The following is an 11,733-nucleotide window of genomic DNA, read 5'->3' on the forward strand; positions in this document are numbered from 1 at the left end:
TTGAAGGGGAGAAAAAAAGGGGTTTTTTTCTAGGAAGGTAACATAATCTCTGCAGTGACATTAAAACACACCAGTGGCTGCACTTGCTTGAATCTCTCTTCTGAAACAGATTGTATGTGCTTAGGTTACCAGGTATTACGTTTTGGGAGGGGAAAGAGAAACAATTGATATCAAAATCTTATCTAAAATATTAGCTAAAAAGAATATGGTCAGAGATCCATGAATCCTGAATTAAGGCAGTTATTTGCTCACAAGTTTATTCACAGCCACATTTCTGCGTGTTCTGGATTGCTATATACATTGCCAAAATGGAAAAGGAGGAGAAGAGAATAAAACCAAAGTTTTTGCAGTTGACTAAATAAATCATCAGCTTTCTTGTATGAGTTAACTCTAACAGCAAGTTAAAGTAACACTAATGATAATATGAATATCTGGTAAATATTTCTCTCACCTGGTATACAGGCTATTGAATATGAAGCAGTTTCTGTCTCTGAAAAGAAGTTTCCATCTGAAATATACAAAAGTGCTACCTGTCTATCATCCCCTGATTAAATCTAAGGCCAAGCTCACCACCTGTTTGTGCACATGAAGAGCGTAATATTCCACCAACTACTCTGCATGATCACTTTACTTAAGGGTTTCCTGCAAAATGATTTTCAGTTCATCCAGAGCTTATTTTTAGAACAAAAAGAATCACCAGATAGCACTATGCTTTTAGCTAATAATCATGATCCAGTGGACTTTATGCTTGATTTGTCAACTCTTAGCCATTAATATTACATGAATTACAACTTCTACGATTCCTTCAAAACTAACTGTAAAAACTATATACATATGAAGATAATAAAATGCTCATATCAACTTCCCTTTTTATGTGTGTTCTGTCTTTAAGGCAACCTGAATTATATCATCATCAGGGTATTAATTGCACCTACACAAAGATTTGGATGTGTTTGGATTCATATGGGTACCAGAGGCTTGTGTCCTTGCCTAGCAAAATCATTCCAGCCATAATAAATTCAGAATACGGCCACACATTCTGTTAAATAAAAATAATGGAAAAACTCTAGATAAATCAGATCCTGCACTTTGTTAACTTATGGTGTAGGTAGGAATCACTCTAGCATTAGACCACCAGGCATCTAATCTTTCCAACTTTTGCAGTATCTCTGCATTACACTACAGGGCACATGATGGCCACCTGAAAAAAGAAATACAGATGCTGTTCTATTTCATTCTAAAAACCAGACCGATATACTTTCACAACCCCAGAACAGAAATATTAGAAGACGTCTTCAAGCAATGATGCTTTGCTGTTGTAAATAAAACTGATAAACTGACCTGTTTGGAGTTGCAAGTAAACTCTGTATTGCCCAAATGTATGTCAGCTCCATTTACCTGCATATGCCTTTGACAACACTACAGTCCTGCAGCCCTCATGTCCAGTCCCTGCCATCCCAGAACCTTCCCATGATGGATGCACAAGGCAGGAGCTGACTGCACAAAGACAGTGCCTAGTATAAATCACTTATATTGGATGATTTGAGTTTTTTTCCCCACCAACTTCCCTCCCCACCCCCAAGCCTCAGCTATCCTGAATGTCTTAAAATTATCACGTTATCTCTTCAAGCAATATATTTATTATCTTGCTAATTCCATTCTTCATCTAATATAAGGCATGAAGCAATGGGTAAAAGTGAAAAAAAAGTCCCAGTGAAAAAAAAGTCCCAAAGATGTTGTTTCATCTTTTTCTCTTTATCTTTTTTTTTTTTTAAGATACAAGTCTTTGTAATAATGCCCCTGCAATTCTATTATAGCACATTCAAAAAGCAAAGCACACTAGAAAAGTATGAGCAGTGGGAAATATGTGATATATCCTTCTGCTTTTTTTCTTCATGTCTCCAAAATAAACTACAAGTTTCCCATGTTGAAAAGTTCTTCCTTAAGTTAATAAAATCTGTCACTTTCCATAATGGTTGATTTGAAGAAAGTCCACAGGTGCAGTACTCTGTTGTTCACAGCTTGGGAAGTCAAGGCTTATAATAAAAAGCCCTCTGTGTTATGGTCCTCCTTCCCCATCAATTCACATCAAGTATTATTAGAATCATCTGCCACCTCAGTGGTGCTTCCTCTGTGCTCAAACTGCAGAAGCAACAATGACATTTTACTGCTCTGCAGGTGCTGCTGTGTGTGGTCATGAACACAGAAGTGTGGCCTGCTATTGTTCTCCAGTAGCATTTTGATCTCAAACACAAAAAGCCACATAGCTGGCTGCCCTGTTCATTCTTATGCTGGGTTTACATGGGCGAGAGAAAGAAGAGGTGACAAGAGATGGGCAATCCATAATATTTATTTCAACAAATGCTTCAAATCTTTTTAAACATCATAAGAACATGGCTCATTAAACTACAACAGCCTTGAAATTGTGTTATAAAACCACAAAACAAAAATCAATACTTCTGCTGGAAAGGAGGTAATGAAATATATCGAGTTGGTTGAAAAGTGGTTTGTATGAATCATATTATTATTATGTGCACATCACTTCTACTCCCAATACTTAAAGTTAACAAACTAGGGAGTGCTTTCTTTCCCATCACTTAAACAGGTGCTACAAGGTGGTATTTATCAAAGTTATTTTCCAGACTCAATCCTTCTGCCATAAATAATGCTGGGATATAGGAGACTTAGTAAAGGGAGATCAATTCAGTGCGTATTTGCTACCTGAGCTTCAGCTGTTGTATTATTTCACAGTCTGATCAATACCGTGCTCCATAAGAGCAAAGGAAAAAGCCACAACATCACCCTGATGAGTCACTGTAGGTTTATTACTGAACCAGAAGGCTGTAACATTTCTGGTTTTAGTAAAGACTAAATTTGGTAGCAGCATTTGACTGCTATTAAGTAGTTTAACTCTCTGTTTCAAGTCTTTTGCAATGACTTGTCCAGATTTTCGGCAGTGTTACATAAACGCTTCTGGAATCAACACTACCTCTGCTGAAGAAAATCCTCCGGAATATTATTTAGAATTCTTTCTCATTTATTTTAAACTGGTGTTATTGCTTTTCAATTGAATCCAGAGAAATCTGGTACTTAAAAATATTTTATCACAAGCAAGCAATAATGGCATTAAAAAATGAACACTGAACAGTATGAGATGAAGGAATGGGAAGGAAGCACTCATGAAGGAGGCCTAAATTATTTGGTTCTTCCAGATGTTAATGTAGGTTTCTCACTCAGAAACTGTACTGTAAGGTTACATCAAACAAAACCCAGGAAAAATTTACCCCTCTCCACCCACAGACCTTCACATACACATATTGTGAAAAGTTTCTTTCTTAATGTCTTTCTCAGGAAAAATCAACCATACATACCTGGAAACAATAAAGAACAGAAGGAAGAAGACATTGAATAGTAACTGAATGAGACTAGCAAAAGGCTCAGCAGCTACTAGCAGCCACTGTACTCTCACCCTCCTCAGAAATAAAAACCCTGATCTGCCAAAATTGCCCATCCCTGTCAACTTCCTTTTGTAGTGTAATCAGGAGAAGAGAGCAAAAACTTCCCATACCAAAATTCATCCATTTAAAAGGACAATGCTATATCCACACAAGTCTTTGAAGAAGAAATAAAAAAACCCACATATCAAAAGTCAATTGATGGAGGGAACTAAAAGCAGTTTTTAAGACTTGCGCAGAGTGCTTAGATTAACTATTTCCGCCGAAAGAGAAAATACATAGTATTAAACAGAGTCCAAGCTAGGCTCTGGGAAGAGAGGAATACAGAGTATAAGCCGAGACCTCTGTACCTCTGATTTGCTGAAGAGAACCAAGATGAGATCAACCCTTGATTTAGGACAAACTCATCCAAGAAATTTCCATAGTTGCCACTGCTGTAGCCAAAAACTTCTCTGCACATCACTTCTTACACTATGAACATTGACAGGGTAGATTGAGCCATTTTACTGAACTTCAGCCATTCCAAAGTCTGCTGAATTGGAGATCTGTCCTAATAGATGTGTGTCCATCCCATCATTTTAGATAGTTATGGTGGCACTGGAAAGACTCAGAACGTCCACTCACCACCAGAGACCAGAAGCTTAGTTTTACACCCACACAGAAAAATCTCACTTCCTACAGCACGTGAGCTTCTAACCCCGGCTGGGGGCTCGTTCTGCAGAAACTGAGAAAATGCCATCCTGTAAATGAACATCTCAACTTCCCTTCAGCATGCAGAATGGACTAGTTTCTCCAATTCCAGCAGGGATCCTTTCCAAATTATGCTTTGATTTTACTACTTAACAGTAGAGGGAGAAAAGGTGCTACAGCTGGTAGCTATTGATATTTAATCTCAAATTTATTTTTACTTTATTGTTTTCTATAAATAGTCTCATCTTTCACCAGCTCTACTGCTGTTAGAACCTTTTCCAGTAACTGTCAACATTACACAGAGCCTTAACTCCTGAGAGAAAAAGAAAAAAAGAAAGGAGGAGGGGATGGAATACGAGAGACAACTAATAATCCTGAAGAAAGAGAGACATATCACATCACCACAGGACTCCCTGCTACTTCAGAGCCTTCTACAGTAAGTAACTATAGCAATTTCATCTGCTTAAGGTCAAATCTCCCCCAAAACTTACTTGGAAATGCAGCAGCCCCGATTAGGCCCTCTGCAAAGGGCTAAGAGTGTACTGCATACATCTCCCCACAGTGACATCCCATGTCGGCTACAGGTGCCTGACTACATCATGGCTCTATCAGCACATTGCCCCCCCACTCATACACATAAAGACTAATCAAACAACAAACTAATTGCTTTCCTTTGATAACAATAAAAAAAATCTTTTGGGGGAATGACGGACGGATGGACGGCTGCTGACCAGACAGGGCAGGCATTAGGATGACCTCAGTGTGTTTGTCTAGGATGTCAGCTTGTAACTGTCCACTGTCATGGGATTTGGGCCATGATTTTAAGTGACTTTGTGTCAACGTTTTAAAAGCCTGATCTTCAGACAGAGTAGCACTTTCTAAAAATCACGATTCTTTGAGATGGTTTAACTTGAGCATTATATAAATTGAAATAGCAAAATAAAGCATTGAACAAGCTTGAAATTTAGGCCAAGTTGCAAGAGAGGTGTGTGGGGGGGTGGAAATTGCTGCCCACATTCTTCATTTCTCCTGTTCTTATTGTTGTTACTGTTGTCAATATCTAATTTTCAGATAAAAAGAAAGCCCTTCAAGATGAGTAGTAGATAAAGTGAGGACTTCAGGCCTTAGTTGACAGTTACTTCAGACTCCTGATGAAATGAAACTCTCTCCGTTCTGTTTCTCCACAAGACAGTCAGGGAAAGAACATCTAAACATAAGCGTAACTTGCTGACTTGTATCACATATGGCCAGTGTTGCAAAACCCAGAGTTACCCTTTCAAAAGCAAAGATTGTCACTGCCATATACAGGGTTATAAAAAGCAAATTGGTCAAACAGAGAAAATGTCTCAGAGGATCCAAAAATATTTCCTGTCTTTATCATCATTCCTAGGGCTCAACAGTAGAGCAGACAATGGACTTACCTATAGCTGCATTTCAACACATGGCTGCACTACTGTGCTTGATGCTCGTAATTTTATATAGTACATGCAAATATATACTCTCTGGGAGAAAACAAAGAGCATCAGGCAGTATTACAGAAACTTGCACCAAAAACAACAGCTGCAGAGGACCCCAATCCGCACTTTATTTCAACGCACTCTCCACTACACCATACTGGCACTAGGCCTTTCACATCTTCCTTCCTACCTCACATACTACCCTCAAGCAAATCAGGAAGTCACTAAGGCAACAAGTCTGACCCTGAACTGTCATACCATACATCATCCAGCATTTTTCTTCTGATTAAATATGACCTTTACAATTCCACATGCTTAATTTTACCATTTTTTTCATATATGGGGAATATATAAAGAGAAATCCTTACCTGAAGTCCAGGCTGAAAGTTATCTGCGATAAATATCACTGAAATTGGAAATCAACTACAGGCACTTGTCTGCAAGGCAGCAAATGCAATTACTATTTCCTTGCACTGTGCCTGTGAAAGGGGTATTTCGTCTACATGGAAAATTTTAAGAGATTGTGGCTATATCCAGTAGTTCAGCAAAAATACAGCATCTCTTGAGACCTTTTGCAGTAACTGATGATTTGTTCTTACAAATACAGTAAAAGTGTAAGCACGTATAACGTGGCATTAACTTTTAAACTTCATCTGGTAAGTGGCAAATATTGTACTGAGGTACCAGTAGAGCACTTCCAGGTGTTCTGGTAGATGCTGAAATTCAAAATAGCCATTTTGTATTGAATATTTTATAACCATTTATATTCCAAGAGAGTAGCCATGTATGGTATACACACATTGTAAAAGACCAATCTGGACAGTTTCCTATCTAAATGTCCAAAATAAACAAAAATTAAAGGTAAGGAACTACTGTTAGCATCATTTTACAAAGTGCATCTAGAGATTAGAGCAACTTGCCCAAGGTCACACGTGCCCAGAGCCAGGGATGAAATTTACATTTCCTAAATTAGCCCCTCACACTTTAACCACAAGCGAAGGCTTTATACAAGCCTCCAAGGTTCCAAACCATGCACAATTAAAATGTAATAAATTCCATTCAACAGCACTAACAATAAAGGAATACGTGTGCATCAACCTAGTGCATGCATCAGCAGACAGAGGGTGAAAACAACAACAAAATCATCTGTTCAAACAGCACCGATGCAGGAATTAAATTTCAGTATTGCTGTCAACTTTTCATTTTCACTAATGGCTTTTAAGAAAGCCGGACATTTTTCCTCAGTCCATTGTACCTTTTCCCTCCATTTGACAAATATTGATTTTCATTTCCTCCAAGTTTAAGTGCATTGAATGCTATTGTGACTGGTTTGTTTGCTTTTTTTGTTTGTGTCCCAGCTTTATTGAGGATGCCAGCATGAATGCATAAAGCTTTGGAAAGACAGAATTGGTTTAATAACTTCTTCAAATCCAGGAGAGAACACAGGAGCCCAGTCTACTGTTTGGTATAGGTCAAGCAAGAAAAGTGACTCTAGGCGACTATCTAATGTCAGTAAGGAGACTGCTAAAGTAATAGCCTTTGTGTTTTAAGCTGTTACTGCTGAGCTCTGTCACAACAGGACAAATTATGGAGTGTTCTTCCTCCACTTCAGTGCAAAGTTAGTCATACTATCTTAAAAATGCCTTCGGTGGCATTTTAAGCTAAGCCCATTTGGTAGACAGTTAGCCCTTTTAGGAAGCTTGGTTTGGAAGGTAACATCTCATGAAATTCTGGCTCAGACAAGCTGTAGCTTTATGAATACTTTTCTGCCTGACTCACAGATACATAGGCTTAACTTCCTTTCGTAAGATGATCTCCTTAAGCTTTGCAAACCTGCCTCGTACATTTTGGACACTTCCTTATCTTAAAGTCTTATTCACCAAATAAGAAATCACTCTGTCTTTGCAGTGATATGAATAAAGAGTGCTTATACGATCTATTCCACCCACTCAAATATGGGAGGGGGGAGGAATCTCAGTGGACACAAATAAACGTCTGGACTGAAAGGGAAAGACAGTAACACCTTTAACTGCCACAGACACTTTTACAGAAATTGTCTGTGCAGCGCTCAGACATTCATCAGTGTTAGAAGCCAAAATAAGTTGGGCTGACCTAAGCAGGGGGTTAAATTAGTTTAAGTGTATCAGCACCAGAGGTCTACACTGGTATTACGGTATCCCCACAACTGAGCTAACTAGTGATCTAACCGTCACAAACAGCCTCGTTCTCATCAGCAGCTCTGACACAACTTGCCAAGAGAACTCAGTATTCAGCCTAGACAAGTAAACAGACACATAAACCTTTGAAATCTGTTCTGTCTCTCTATATATAATTTGCTATTCTCTGGATCCTCTAACCAACAGAAAGATAGGAGTTCATATGAATGCACATTTAGCATTGAACATGATTATCCACTTAGTTATTGTACATATGAAACAAATGTTAGCTTCACTATGTATTAATTGATATTTTAAAATCCCAATGAAAGGAAAGCAATTTAGAATTATTCACTGCTAAAGGAAGCCCATTTTCAAAACAGGCACTGCTTTGAAAAAAATTTTAACATTATTCAACTGGTTAGTCTCGCTGGCTCAGCTTTGAAATTCTTTTTCACGGAAAAGAAAGAAAGTAGTGACCAGTAGGGTTAAATCCATGATAGTGTGCCAGACCACTCAATTTTTTGCTTTCTATATTCAATCCTAAATACTGCTTGTGTTGCACCACCTGATGCCAGGTGCTGCAGGGCTTCTGCTACACCCACCTGACATTGTGATGCTGCATTTTTAAGACCTTTAAATAATGAAAATAGACCTTTGCACTTCAGCACGGCCCTGGTCAAGAGAGCTGTCTGTACAGATGATGTGAATGTCTGCTACCATGGAGAGACTTCTTACTTTTGAAATGAAGTGACACCAGGAGTTTCAGGGCTGATCGTTCCAGTGAGGACTTTCCTTATTAGCACTGGTGACAAAGTCTAATATGGGCATGGACATGTTTTTGGTCCCTATCTAACCTGAATTTAAACTGCTTTCCAAAAGTGACAGTAACTTCTGAGAGTTAAGAAGAGCCTGCAATTTGGGTTAATCAGTTAACTGCTATAAAAAGGAAGATGACATCACTCCTTACTCTGCAACTCTCTGGTAGGTGTTCTCACAGGTATACCATATGCTCAGAGTCAGCTGCATGCAAGATGCTGGCCCCACCCACCATATAGAGCATTGCAGAGAATGTCTTCAACCCTTGACTGCATGTTATTCACCAGCTCCTCAGTACTAGACAGACTTCTGCACTAAAGAAAACTTCTCTTTCCTGCTCTCCTGTTCTCACTCTTCCCATATCATTGAGAGATTTTGCCTCGTAAGAAATTTAGACTGTGGATTCAAAAATATGTGTCTAAAGAAAAACAGAAGATAAAATGGAAATCAAAGGAAGAGACTCATGGTAGGACAAAACTGTAATACAACTTGAGCCAGAAACTTAATTTTAATCACTGCCATGCTTACACATCACTTACCTGTAAAATATTCCAGCCACTGCATGTGATTCAGGGCTTCCCAGTATCCCGTGTCCCTGGAACAAGGAGATCTTCCCAAGGAGGAATCACCATGCACTCGCCATCTTCCAGGCATCTGCTAGGCCACTGCCTGAGGGACTGGCTCAGGGTAGCCATTCTAATATTATCTATAACCTGGATGTAAAAAACAGAAATATCAAATCAGGAAACTGAACATAAACGCAGCTGTCAGTAACTCTGTTCTCAGCTGAAGTTGCATACTTTCCAATTATTCCTGTTCTTTCCTATTAATATTAATATTTCCAAGCCTCTACTCTGCCTTAACTTTTTGTCTCGAGATAGGTATTTATATAAGACACTATTGTATGTAAAATCTTTAAAACATTATATTTCAACTCAGCAGTTAAGAGATATGTTGCTTCCGGCTTGTGTAAATAACTGTACCCACTTATTTGCAAAACATTATTTTAACTTCTGTCAACTGATATTCATGAGAGAAGGAAACCAAACAGAAAATGTTATTTCCATTAAAAAAAACCCAAGATAAAACTGGAGAAGTACTGAAGACCGGCAGGGAGACAGCAAAAAAGAACTGTCACGCTACAAAGTCACACCTTCTCCTGCCAAGTAAAACTGGCCTCCTGCAAAGACGCAACCAGGTAGCTTGTGACTTCAGGACTCCCAAAAGCAGGAAGTATGCCCCAAAGAAAAGGTCAAACCAAGCAGCAACTGTTGCATTTTGATGGTCAGCAAATATTCTTTCCAAAGCAGGGTTGGAGAGATTAGTTGACTGCTGCAGCAGGGAGGGCTTGCAACCTGTCCCTAAGTCTCAAGCCACAACCCAGCCTAGGAAGAAACACCGAAATCTATCCGACTTTTCCCCGAGAAAAGGGCTTCGGATTTGGTCGTCATCAGCACACGAAATAAGCCAGGCCATTTGCTGCTCCCCTTCCCTTCCCACCCCTGCCTCGCCAACAGAGAAACCTGCCCAGCCTATGTGCTGCCCTGACTCCTCTCTCTCTCTCTCCACTCTGCTGGTATAGCGGGTCCTTTTGATTAGCCCTCCACGCCTTTCATTCCGTCTGACCCGCTACATCTCCCCAGTTTGCCCCATGAAAGTGAAGTAACCACCCGCCGGGCTGCTCCGTGGCCGGGGGACCGCGGGAGGGCTGCGCGCCCCTCTCCGCAGCCAGGCGAACGGCGCGCCCCCAGCTCCTCTCTCTCAGTAGCCGCCACGTCCTCGCCTCGTGCATTCGTCCTGCAGCATTCGGGGAAACCCCCAAATTCACGGGCCGTCTGCTAGCAAAAACGTCCGTCGGGAGGGGCAGCCCGGCGGGGTGGTTTACCCAGCCGGCACGGGCCGGACGCCTCCGGCCGCTCCGCCGCAGGCTCTTCCCAAGCCGGGAAGTTTCACACGCAAGGAGCCCAATGTTTAAATAAATCACGTCTGTTTCTGTGTGAAGAAAATTACTGGGGCTGATTAAATGAATGCGCTGAACGATCGTTGGCGCTTAGAAGAAAAAGGAGAAAAAAAAAAAAAAATCCACCCCACTGTGCTTTATTTTAACGGATAAAATTGTGATAGGCGAGAAAGAGAGGGGGGAAAAAAAGGGAAGAAAACTTTGTTGCTAATGAGAAAAATGCGGCCGCGCAAACAAAACTGTAAAGAAAAAAAAAATCTATTCTTGAATAAGGATTAATTCAATGTCTGTGAATAGGAAATCCTGCGCTGGGTAATTGCAGCGAGGTAGCGCGGCGCCCAGCTGCGAGGCGACTCGGGCACCTTTGTGCGCTTGCCAGAGGACAGCTCTGGGGAGAGGTAACTTCCCCCGGTCCCCACGGCCTGGTGTCAAGTAACGGGAAATTTAACATTCCGCATTTCCAGAGCGATTTATTCCCGGCCCCCCCATTCTCCGACAGCTCGCAGGCGGAGGCCAGCCTGGCGCTCCGCCTGACGGGGCGGGGAGCCCGAGCCGACCCTAACCCCGCACCTCGCGGGGCACGGCCTCAGCACCCTAGGGGGACGTCCCCGGCTTCCGCAGCGGGCCGGACCGCAGCTCCGTTCGGGGGTGGCAGAAGAGAGGGAACGAAAACTCCCTCTGCAGCGCAGGGATAACAGCCCAGGCACCCTCCGCCGAGCCCGGCGCAGCGGCAGGCACGGGACAGGGGAACGGTTGATTCCTCCCCCCAGCACCCACCTTCGCAGACGGTAGCGAGGGAAGCATAAACTGAAACAGCAGCAAAAACCCAGCAGGGTAGGGCAGCGCACTGGCTTATTAGGGGAACCCCCGCCCAGCCGGGCTCAATCGTTGCAATCAGGCGGGCGGCTGGGGGAAAGGGTGTCCCGAGGAGCCTCGCCCGCTGCAGCTCCCGTCCCCGGGGCGGGCTCCTCGCGGCCTCAGGGCAACGCTTCCGAAAGGCTGGGAGAGAAAAGGGTCTGTCGCCCTTCGCGGGGAACGCCTGACCTTGGGCGAGGAAATGCAGCCCCTCGGGCAGCGGGGCGGCCCGTACCGCGCCCGCTCCGCGGTCCCCGGTGCCCGTTTCCCCCGGCACCCCCTCAGCGGGGCGGGGAAGTTACCTCAGCTGCCCCCCACGGCCGCCCGCCACGTCCGCGCCT

The sequence above is a fragment of the Aptenodytes forsteri genome, unplaced genomic scaffold, assembly GCF_000699145.1.
Source record: "Aptenodytes forsteri isolate BGI_AS27 unplaced genomic scaffold, ASM69914v1 Scaffold33, whole genome shotgun sequence".
Taxonomy (NCBI): domain Eukaryota; kingdom Metazoa; phylum Chordata; class Aves; order Sphenisciformes; family Spheniscidae; genus Aptenodytes; species Aptenodytes forsteri.